The following is a 12,182-nucleotide window of genomic DNA, read 5'->3' as shown; positions in this document are numbered from 1 at the left end:
CTTTTCAGTAAATGGTGCTGGATCAATTGAGTGTCCACGTGGAAAAAAATAAAACTGACTTCTACCTCACACTTGAAAATAAATTCCTAAGTTATAGGTTCAAAAGGTAAAAAATTACAGTATCTATCTAGAGCTATGCTGCCCAATGAGGGAGCCATTAGAGATATGTGTCTATTAAAATTTAAATTAAAATTAAATAAAATTAAAAATTAAATAAAAAACTTAGTTCCTCATTGCACTAGCCATATTTCGAGTGCTCAATAGCTATGTATGGCTAGCTGTCACTGCGTTGAACAACAAAGTTATAGAACGTGTCCATCACTGCAGAAAGTTCTATTGGACTGTGTCAGTACAGGATTATGTAAGAGCCTATCTTTATGACCTAAAACTAGGAAAATTATATGCCGACTGTGAAGGAAAACTTGACTTAATACATAAGAAAGAAAAATGGACAAAATCATGAATAGTGTATACAAAATGATACACAAATGGCTCTTTAATATATGAAAAAAATGCTCGGTGTGACTCATAAAGAGGAAAAATAGATAAAATACTCCGATGTATCATTTTTTACCTATCAAATTACTGGCTAAAAGATTGACCATAAACTCTGTTCAAGAGCAGTAGAGGAAAAGTACACTTCCATACATTGCAAAATGTACAAAGTGCAAAATGGTACAGCCGCAATGAAGAAGAATTTGGTATTAATTATAAAAATTATATATTCATTTACTCTTTGACCCAGCAATCTCACTTATAGGAATTTAGTCTGAAGATGCAACCCTCAAGAACACAAATGAACATATGCACAAGACCACTCATTGTGGCATTAGCGAAAAATTGGAAACTTGCCTTGTAGGAAGTTGAATATGCTCTGGCACATTCACACATTGGAGTATTATGTACCTGCTAAAAAAAACTAAATAAATAGAAATAATAGACATCTCTTTAAGGTGACATGGAGTGATTTCTAAGACATGTTATTGTATGAAAATGTAAAGTGAAAATGAATACATATAATATACTACCTTTCCTCTAGGAAAGAAGGAGAATTTGGAACATATAGATATAGATATATAGATATAGATATTTATATTTGCTTAATTTTACTAAAATAAGAACAGGAATAATGAACCAGAAAGTAATGAAATTATCACATGAATGAGGCGGAAGGAGTACAGATGTGAGTGTGATTTCTCTGAATGTGTGTTTTATATAGTTTTGATTTTGAGTCATGTGTTTTCCAAGTTCAAAAATATAAATTTAAATGAACAAAGATGGTGAGGAAGAGAAACGCCATACTGAAGACAAGCAGAACCAAGTAAACTTAACTTCATCTCATTGAAAAGACAACCATAAAGAAGAAAAAAAATTGATCCATTTAACTTGGGAATGCTGTATTCTGACTATACATCCTCAGAGGGATAGATTCTAAGGATAAGAAGAATCACAAAGAAAAAGAATTTTTGAACTTTTCTCAAAAGCTTTGTCTTTGGTAGAGATATGGGTGTAGCAATTCTGAAATTATTTTTTATGTATTATAAGATTGAGCAAATGCATAAATATGTTAATATTGGGGGCAAAAAAGGAGACTGTACAAATGGCATGAGAGTCAAATACAAAGTCATGAAGTAGATGAAGTTTTCCAGTGTATATTGAGAGGAAAATATGTTTTAAAAGAGATGTGAGGGCCCGGCCTGTTGGCGTAGTGGTTAAGTTTGGAACACTCTGCTTCCGCAGCCTGGCTTCATGGATTCAAATCCTCGGCGTGGACCTACACCACTTGTCAGCCATGCTGTGGAGGCAACCCACATACAAAATACAGGAAGGTTGGCATAGATGTTAGCTCAAGGTGAATCTTTCTCAAGCAAATAAAAACAAAAAAAAGAGGGAGGATTGGCTACAGATGTTAGCTCAGTGTGAATCTTCCTTAGCCAAAAAAAAAAAAAAAAGAGAGAGATAGAGAGATGAGAGAAATTTTCACATTTCAGTAGTAGACAGCATTTGAAGAACCCATAATGTGTTCTTTTTTTTCCTTTTCTTGTCAAAGTTGAATAAATATTATGTTATATACCAAAATGACTTTTTAAAAAAATACTTCCACGATGATCAGGCGATCTTTTAAAATATAGAAGAAACAGAAAACCATAGTTCAGTGTTTTATTATGGATACCTTTTGGAGATATTGAGGCAAAGGAGTTTTTTTTTTAATTAAAGACTTCTGAGAGCCCAACTTTAAAAATTAAACTAAACTTTAAAAATATGAATAAAGAATATTGTTGAGGCTGGCCTGGTGGCATAGCAGTTAAGTGCATGCGCTCCACTTTGGCGGCCTGGGGTTCGCAGGTTCGGATCCCAGGTGCGCACCGACGCATCACTTGTCAAGCCATGCTGTGGCGGCGTCCCATATAAAGTAGAGGAAGATGGGCACGGATGTTAGCCCAGGGCCAGTCTTCCTCAACAAAAGGAGGAGGATTGGCAGATGTTAGCTCAGGGCTGATCTTCCTCACACACAAAAAAAGAATATAAAGCATATTGTTGATTTCCTCAAGGATAAAAGTTCACTCAGGCTCAAAATGGATGTGTCCTTTGGCTTGACTGTAGATACAGAGAGCACATTTGCCTCTGCTAAAGTGCCCTGAGCTGAGCGCAATCATAGATTTTGTGGGGTTATCATGCTGCTGAGTTAAAGTAAGTCACCATATCAGCAGGGACAAATAGATTTTGGTGAGTGAGAGTTATTGGGGTTTTACAGGTTCAATAAATAACCATCTTCTCTTTTCTATCCCAGTTTTGGGGAAAAAAAAAACAACACACCAAAAATGAGATAAACATTGCACCTTAATTATTGGTAAACATTTGGTTGGAAGTAATGGCCCAGTGGTGGGTAAATGGGCCTGCTAGCTCTGTTACCTACTGCCAGTCTAGACACTCACCTAAAAGTAAGTTTGGATTGGAAGAGCTAACACACCTACCTTATGTTGGTGAGTTACATGGTCAGGGTTGGAGATGGAAGAAAGGAGAATGAATCCCTAGTTATTTTTAATAGATTATCTCCACCTGTTCATTAAATTGGACACGTCAATCAGTTATTTCACTTTTCTTCCATGAAAAAGAATGAGTAAGAAGATGGGGTAAGATACTAGGAATGTCAATCTGGAAGTAGTCCCTTTCTCTGGAAACATGAGTAGGAACCAGAATCATATTTTAAATTCTGGTGATTTCCTTTGGACTACAAATCTCAAGAATTAACAAATATCTGTTCAACCAATATGACATAGTTTCAAGTGAAACTGATTTGGTTAAAAATAAAAAATATCTGATAAAAAGTGTGGAATAATATTTTATAAATACATATACATTTCTTGGAATTATCCTAAAATTATGGGCTATGTGGTTAAACTCTGGGCAATTTTTACATCTCAGGGGCTTTTCAAAAATATGTTTTTTCCTATACTCTGTAAACTTGACACTGAGCATTAAATGCAATGCAGAGTCAGAATTGAGATGTTCCAGGACCAAATATATCTTGTAGATTTTAAGAATGTTCAAGTAGTCATACAGAGTGACACCCAGTAATAATAAGCCTTGCAATAATACAAATTTGGATATACAGTAACATAATGGGAGATTGGCTCCTGTTCTTTGCAATAGGCTTACCTGGACCATTTTATTAGCCTCATAATACCATGACTGTGCATTTTATGTAATTAATATTTTTCTCATAACATTATGGTAGAATTTTATTGTACATGTTTATCAAAGTTATTTATTGACTAATATTAGGCCTATAACTCTGCTTCTTTTATGGCTAAAAATATTTGTTATTAAATTGATTAAATAGCCAATATTTTTCTGTGCTATGGAGTCTGCATGCATTATTTTCTACTAAGTGAATCATTAGTGAAAAAATTAGGATGTTCCTAATCAAAATGATAGTTGATGCCATGGATTGAGCATGGTAGCTGTGTGTGTATGATTACATCTCACATTAACAGAAAATTAAGCTTAAAGAACAATGTCTTAGCTTGGTCTCTTTAGAAGCAGAGCCTGAGATGGGAATTCTTACACAAGTGATTTTTTGAAGGAGTGCTCTCAGGGATTTATTGAAGGGAGTGAAGGTAAGGAGGGGAAGAAGCTAAAAGGACATGCTTTTAAAAGGGAGTCTACACCCAGTCTGCTCCTACTGGAAGTGCTGGAGAGTATACCACTTTACAGAGTTTTGTCCCCTGGAGGCAAGGAGCTGGGCTTTTAAATACCTTGCTGGTTGTTGGCTATGGGCCGGGGTAAATTCTGGGCATCTCCAAGCAAGGCAGCTGCTATCAACTAAGGACAGCCCCCCGGAGAAGGTGTAGAGGTGAGCTTCAGCGGCGATGCCTACAGCAGTTACAGTACGGACTTCCTAGACCACTAAAGGAAATCTTGGCAAGCGCTAACAGCATGGGCTACAGAAAAAAATGGGGAGCTTTGTAATTATTAGTTCTCTTGACTATGTTATACCATACAGTTAGAAATCAGCTCACCTCCTCCATCCTGCCAGTTACATTTCTGAGCTTTGCTCCTGCTCAAGACTTGTCTAGAAACACTTAGGTTTCCTTTTCTGCATCATGCTCATCAGGCATGAAATAGAAGCTGCTTCACCAACAAATAAGGGATTGCACAGCAATTGTATTTTAAAGGTAGAGATCCCCTTTTAGATAATGTAAAGATAACACTGGAAGATAAAAATTAAGAGTTTTGAATCCATTTGGATTGTTCCTCCACTGATAGGAAACTTGTACCTCTGTTCACTATTACTGTGGAAGTCTGGGTGATTTGTGACTGACAAAATGGAATCTTCGCAAAAATGGAAAGCTCATTATTTATTTGGGCTTGCCACCTCCTCATCTGTAAACAAAACGTTAGGATTGTTTTCATGTAGTTTTAAGTGCTATTCATTCTGGATGGGGAATAAAAGTTGAAATTAAGTTACAATGTGTGGAAGATATGGCTGTCTATATCCTGATATCAATTCTTCTCTTTTTCTAGTGAAATAGAGCTCCTGAATTTTAGCTGGGTAGATGGCCACCCAGAATAAAGACTATATTTTCAAGTCTTTCTTGGAGTTATGTATGGCCACATGGCTACGTTTTGTCAAAGAGATTTGATTGGAAGTGATACTTTCAACTTCTGAATCATGACCTTCAAAGAAAGATGTATGCTTCTTTCCCTCCTTCTTCCTCCTCCTCCCCCTCCTGCCAGCGGGCCTGTGGATATGGACTGTGGTGATTATTCTTGGATCACATGGATGAAAGCAAGATGGCGGAGCAACAAGACAGAAGACGTCTGGGCCCTGTGGAGCCTTCATCCCAGCCCTGGGATGCTTCAATCTAGTTTGTTATATGAAAGAGAAGTGAAGTTCTGTCATGTTTAAGCAACTTTTATTTTGAGTTTCTAGTCCAGCAGCTGAATTTATACTGTAGTTCGGCTGGTCCATCAAGCCTTTTTCAGTGATTTCATAATGTGCACTGACATTCTTAAAGCAGTGGCTGCAAGGTAGGGATGGATCCCTTCTCATATTGGAAAAGAATAATTTGTGTAATTCCAAGCAATATTTTTGATCTGTTGATTTTGTTTACATGACTATTTATTATTATGAAGCTGGGGATAAAGCCATGGTCAACAAAAATATTATTTTATCAGTAGAGACTTAACTAGTTTGAATAAGAACCAACTATTGTTATACTGTGTCACAAGGGGTATAGAGTAGTTCGTGTTTATGAAGAGCTCTGAAAGTGTCATGTACATAAAAGCACAAGGTATCATAATGCATTTACTTTGCGACAAAGATTGTAAAATTGAGCATGACTATAGCAATTACACAGAAAAAAAGTTCATCTAGAAACAAAGAAAAGCTTATATCTTAAAGGAAATAGAAGTGAATGATAAAGTGCTGTTTCTACAAATTACCTCTACCTAGCTCAAAGTCACACATTATTTTTGGGAAGTATTATGGTCTCAAACTTTTTAAAATGGGGTATTTGAATACAGAACATCTTATTAAACATCAATTTGCAATAGCAAGAAGATCTTTGGAAAAGAAATGTTTATGTTTATTGTCCTGATGCTGGGACATGTGGTAGCAATCTAGAGAGAGAGAAAAAAATTAGCTTTCCCAGTAGAAACTACAAGTTTTCCAAAGTGCAATATTTCAAAAGATGCTGTCAAGACTAGAGGTTACATTGTTAACAAGTTGCATTTAAAATATTTCTTCTTACATAACAGCACAATTTCATGTTCAATATACCTGGTTCCAGTGAAGAAAACAAAGTTCTTTGAAGAACAAAGTCATCATAATGAAACATACAGATAAATAGGAGGCTGATGTAATTTGAAAACTGAGCTGAATTGTTAACTTCAGACTATTTTTTAATAGGATATAATATGAAATAGATTTTTGTTGTGTCAATAATTCACCCAGAGAAATCCGATAGAGGAAAGAAAGCAATCGTGATAGTAATTTTCATACATTAGAATGTGAGCTAAAACAAAATTATTAAGCTTTTAAAGAAAACAAACTGCAGTAATGCTTGTACTATGTTCTTATTTTATGAAAAGTGTTTGATATTAGATCATTCAAATATTTAGAAGCAACTTTTTTTCATATTCCTATGGACTAAATTTCCTGGCTGAAGTTTATAAATGTGTTGAGCTAAGACTGTATGACTGGTGCTGAGGAATCATAAAAGATAGAAAGATGAATAAGACAAGATGCTTCCCTCAAATCTTTTGGAGGTGTAAAGATACGCATCGTGGGAATGTGGACTGGTGTAGGCATTCTAAAGAGCAATCTGTCAGTAGTTAGTCAAATTGGAAATGTAAACACAATGTGACCCAGTAATGTCCCTCCTGGGTATATGTTTCAGGGAAATCCTCACATGTGTCCATTAAAAAACATGCACGGGAGGGGCTGGCCTGGTGGCGTAGTGGTTAAGTTCGCATGCTCCGCTTCAGCAGCCCAAGGTTCACAGGTTTGGATCCTGGGTGCAGACCTACATACTGCTTATCAAGCCATGCCGTGGCAGGCATCCCACTTATAAAGTAGAGGAAGATGGGCACGGATGTTAGCCCAGGGCCAATCTTCCTCAGCGAGAAGAGGAGAATTGGCAACAGATGTTAGCTCAGGGCTAATCTTCTTCACAAAAAAAAAAAAAATGCACTGGATTATTCACTACAATGTTGTTTGTGGTATCAAGAAGTGGGAGACAGTGTAGGTAACTGCTTAATTGTGGGTGCTCACCATAAAATGCTATTCAGCAATTGGAGGCAAAGGATTAGATAGAAGTTTACCAACATGATAGACCATAAAAACAGCTCCAGTTGACAGAGTAAAAATCAAGACAGTCTACAGTATAATAGTATTAATGTAAACTAAAAATATATGCATGTAAAATAATATTGCATGTTTTACAAAGACATCTAAAGATGAAAGAATATACTTTAAACACTTTAGAATGAATGACCATTAGGAAGGAAGAAAATTGAAGCGCAGAATGAGAATGAAAGGAGGTGAATAAATTAAGAAAATAAATAAATGAAAGAAGAATAAATAAATAAGCTACTCAAAAGAGGGTCTTTCATTGGAAAATGATGGTATTGGGTCCTTGCTGTGGACTGAATGTTTGTCATCTCCCCCACCTCAAATTCATATGTTGAAGCACTAATCCCCACTGTGATGGTATTTGAAGGTGGGGCCTTTGGGAAGTAATTAGTTTTTTAGAGTGGGACCTTCTGAAAGGAGGGAGGGAGGCAAGGCCTTGGACCCATTTAGGTACAGTATTAGAACTCTTGAAATCAGAAGGTTGAAAGCCAACAACTTTGGTGAAAATGAGGGCTATAAAAAATCCATTTGCCAGCAAATGGAGAATTTGTAGCCACAGTCCTATCCTTATGCAGGTATGGCATTTGAATTTACACTTCCTGGGTGATACAAGAAATCCCAGGTGGAAAAATAATTTTAAAGTGGTCTTAGGTTTGTCATGCCTGGAATGCCTGGCAGGAAGAAGCACATTCTCTCTGGCGGGCTATACCTCAATTCACACTCCTCTGGACGCTCACAGATTAAGCTCACTTATACAAACCAAAATTAAAATCACATGGGGAAACCAGGTAAGCGAAAGAGTTCAAAAAAAAACATATAAAAGAGAAATAAACCTCCCCAAAGTTCTGATTTTGGAATAATTAAATAAAAATACAAAATTATTAAATTAAAAATTATTAAAGAGTCAAGATATAAGCCCAAAATATGAGTAAAAATTAAAAGACCATAAAAATGATTAGGCAGTACCTTTGGAAAAAAGTACCAAATGGAACTCTTAGAAATGAAAAAAATATATGTAATAATTGAAACTGAACATGAAATCAATGGTTTAGACAGCAATTAGAAATGGTTGAAGAGCAAATTAGCTAAATGACAGGTAGACCAGAAAAAATTGTCAAATTAAGTACAGAAATAAAGGAGGTGGAAAATATAAAAGAGATGTTAAGAGGCATGGAGATAAGGATAGTTATTCTAAGATACATCTATTTGGATTTCCAAAAGAAAAGAATAGAATAGCAGCAAGATAATAATTGAAGAGATAGGGTCTGATTCCAGATTGATTGAATATAAGTATGATTAGATTCAAGAAGCAAAAATGAAACCCAAGAAGATAAATAAAAAGAGTCACATATAGATACATTAGAGTAAAACTGTAAAAGACCAAAGACAATTAGAAAATCTTAAAATTAGCCATAGAAAAAAGGAGAAATAGTCTAACAAGGAAGAACAATTTTACTAGAAGCTGACTTTCTCATAGTAATTATAAAAGCCATAAGAAAGGGGTCTAATATCTGAGAGACGATTACTGTTAATATAAAATTCTGCACCCTGCAAAATTATCATTCCAGAATGTGGTTGAAATGAAGACATTTTCAGACAAGAATTTGCCAAATACTAATTAAAGGAAATTCTCAAGGTTGTAGTTAAGGGAAAAAGGGAAATGATCCAGGAAAAATGACATAGGATGTAAGAAAGAATGGTGAGTAAATTAATAAAAAATAAAACGGGTAAGTCATTCTAAACAAATAATGGCTGTGTAAACAATAATATTAATCTCTACTTTGGGGCTGAAAATGATAACGGCTAGCAATGACAGACAAGATGGAATTGGAATTATTGGAGTTAGGGGATTCTGAAATATGTGTATTATTCAGAAGTGTAGAGGGGCTGGCCACTAAACAGTGGCATAGTGGTTAAGTTCGCGTGCTCTGCTTTGGTGGCCCAGGGTTTGCGGGTTTGGATTCTGGGTGTGGACCTGCACACCACTCATCAAGCCATGCTGTGGCAACGTCCCACATACAAAATAGAGGAAGATTGGCACAGATGTTAGCTCAGGGCCAATCTTTGTCACCAAAAAAAAAAAGAAAGAAAAAAGAAAAAATGTGTAGGAATGTTAACTCTAGATTTTAAGTGTAGTATACATGTTAAAAGTTTAACAGTAAAAGATTATGGATAGAGTATATAACTTCCAAAAATATAGGATAAAATTTAAAAAAATGATCAATTTAAAAAAATGCAGGAAAAGATAATGAAAGAAGCATAGGAACACAGGACAAATAAAAAGCAGAAAACAGATGGCAAACATAATTCTAAATATTATCATTAATCACATAAATATAAAGTGACAAATTTCATCAATCAAAAGATAGAGATTATCAGACTAGATAAGAAAAACAAAATTCAGCTAAAGGTAGATTTTAAAAGATATTTAAACAAAAGGATATGAAAAATATCAATGTAAATGAATGAAAAAAGATGAGAAACACAACACTAACCAAAGGATATGAAGGGTAGTCACAGAAATTTCAGATAATATGCTCCATAAATGAAAAATAATCCTTAGGAATAAAGCAAATAACTATACAATACTAAAAAGGTCAGTTCACTAGGAAGGCACAAGTTTGGACATTTATACATCTAGTGTTATAGCCTAAAAATAGAAAATGAAAATTAACAAAAACTATCAGGATTTTGACTCTAATAACTTTGAATGATAGCTCATTTTAAGAGAGAATTGAGATCTAAACCATATACTTTCAATGAGCAAACAAAATGTCTCTTTTTATTTATGCCCTTTATATCATTGAAGAAGTTATTTTCTCTATAGAGATCTGGGCATATATTTCATTGATTTGTTCCCAGGGCTTGGTATATTTTGATGTTATTGTGAATGATACATTTTTTTTGCTTTTATTTTTAAACTTTTGTTACGTGTCACATTTGTTAAGAACTTTGAAGGATCTGAAATTTCATTCTGTTTGCAAGCTAACAAATTTCCTGCCACAGTTTCATGGATGCTGGCAGATGACATGAGACTTCTGGGTCAGATACAACGGATAGCTTATTACTCACAGAAGTAGCAGTAGCCAGAGTATGATTATTTTTTGTGTTAATTCTTTGAGCCTCAATTCCTGCATAGTAACAAGACAAGGACTAGGTAATACATGCACGCACAGTAGGTTGTGTTACCAGAGAGGAACCTCAGTCTTAGGAAAGCTGAATCTTTTATAATGAGCTGCCCACAAATTTGCCCTTTGCCTCGGAGGGAGGCATTTTCTTTATTATCCTAGACAGTAAATAAATCAGTCTCTTGCTCATGAGGAATATATTATCTCTATTTTCCGTTCTATTTTCTATGTTGCAATCAAATACCCTTAAAAAGATAGTCAGTAACAAAAGCTGCCACTGTCTGTGCTCACATGACATGCAGAAATGCAAGATAATCATGGAGAAATAGTCCCCCCAAATATCTAGAAGTACAGTTGACTTTTTATGTGGTTTTGTATTGAGTAATGCTGAGGTTTTTTTCTTTAATTCTCGTAATTTACCTGTAGATGCTTTTAGATTCTCTCATGTATACAATGAACATAATCTGTAAAAAATTACTTCCTTTCTAATCACTTCATTTTTATTTTCTCTTTTTTGTCTCATGGAATGTCTAGGAACTCTAGGACAATACTGAAGAGAAGTCATGAGAGAAGACATTCTTGTCTTGTTAACAATTTCAAAGGAAAACCTTTCAATGTTTCCACATTACAGTGCTTGATGGTTGTTTCTGCAGATATCCTTTACCAGATTAAGGAAATTTTTATCTATTCCCAGCTAAGAGGATTTTTTCCTTAAATAATCAATTGTTGATGAATTTTGCCAAATTTTTTCCTACATTTATTGAAACGATCAAATTACTTTTTTCTTTAATCCGTTATTGAGGTAGATTATATTAATTGGTTCTTAAATATTATTTTGTTTTTTATTGAGGTATAATTTACATAATTTTTATATTTCACTGTATCTAAATTATGCAAATCATAGCTACATAGTTTGATGAATTTGACAAATGTATACACCTGTATAAAGCATACTCCAAACAAGATATTAGAAAATTGCCATCACCCAAAGTTCTTCACGGCCCTTTCCAGTTAGTATCCTAACCCAGATACATGTGTAATTCAGATGACTGTTACTATAGACTACTTTGACCTGCTTTTGCGTGTTGTGTGTATTGAATTATACAGTTTATTTTGTGTATTGAATTATACAGTTTATTTTGTGTTTGGCTTCTTTTGTTTGACGTGGAGTTTTTTCGAGACTCATCTATGTTGTTATATGTACCGATAGTTGTTTCTTTTTATTGACAAGAAGGATTCTAGTGTATAAATGTACTCCACTTTTGCTTATCCATTCTCCTCTTGATTGGCATTTGGGTTTATCCCAGTTTGAGGCTATTATGAATAAAATTGTAGACTTATGTTTTTATTTTTCTAGGATAAATATCTAGGAGTGGAATTGTTGGGCCAAAGAGTAGGTGTATGTTTAAGCTCTTAAGAATTTGGCAAACTATTTTCCAAAGTGTTTGGTTGCAACATTTTACACTCTCACCAGTAATGTGTAAAAATTCCAATTGTTCCACATCTTTGCCACTCTTTTTGGTTTTGTTAGTCTTCCAATTTTAGCCATTCTAATAGCTGTGAAGTACTATCTCATTGTGGTTTTAATTTGATGGGTAACTTGAAGTACCTTTTTGCATGTTTTTTGGTTAAAGGCAAATTGTTGTGTAATGTCTATTCAAGAATATATCCGATTTTTAATAGGGTTGTCATTT

The sequence above is a fragment of the Diceros bicornis genome, chromosome 4 (genome assembly GCF_020826845.1).
Source record: "Diceros bicornis minor isolate mBicDic1 chromosome 4, mDicBic1.mat.cur, whole genome shotgun sequence".
NCBI classification, from domain to species: Eukaryota; Metazoa; Chordata; class Mammalia; order Perissodactyla; family Rhinocerotidae; genus Diceros; species Diceros bicornis.
Note: the sequence above shows the minus strand (reverse complement) of the source record.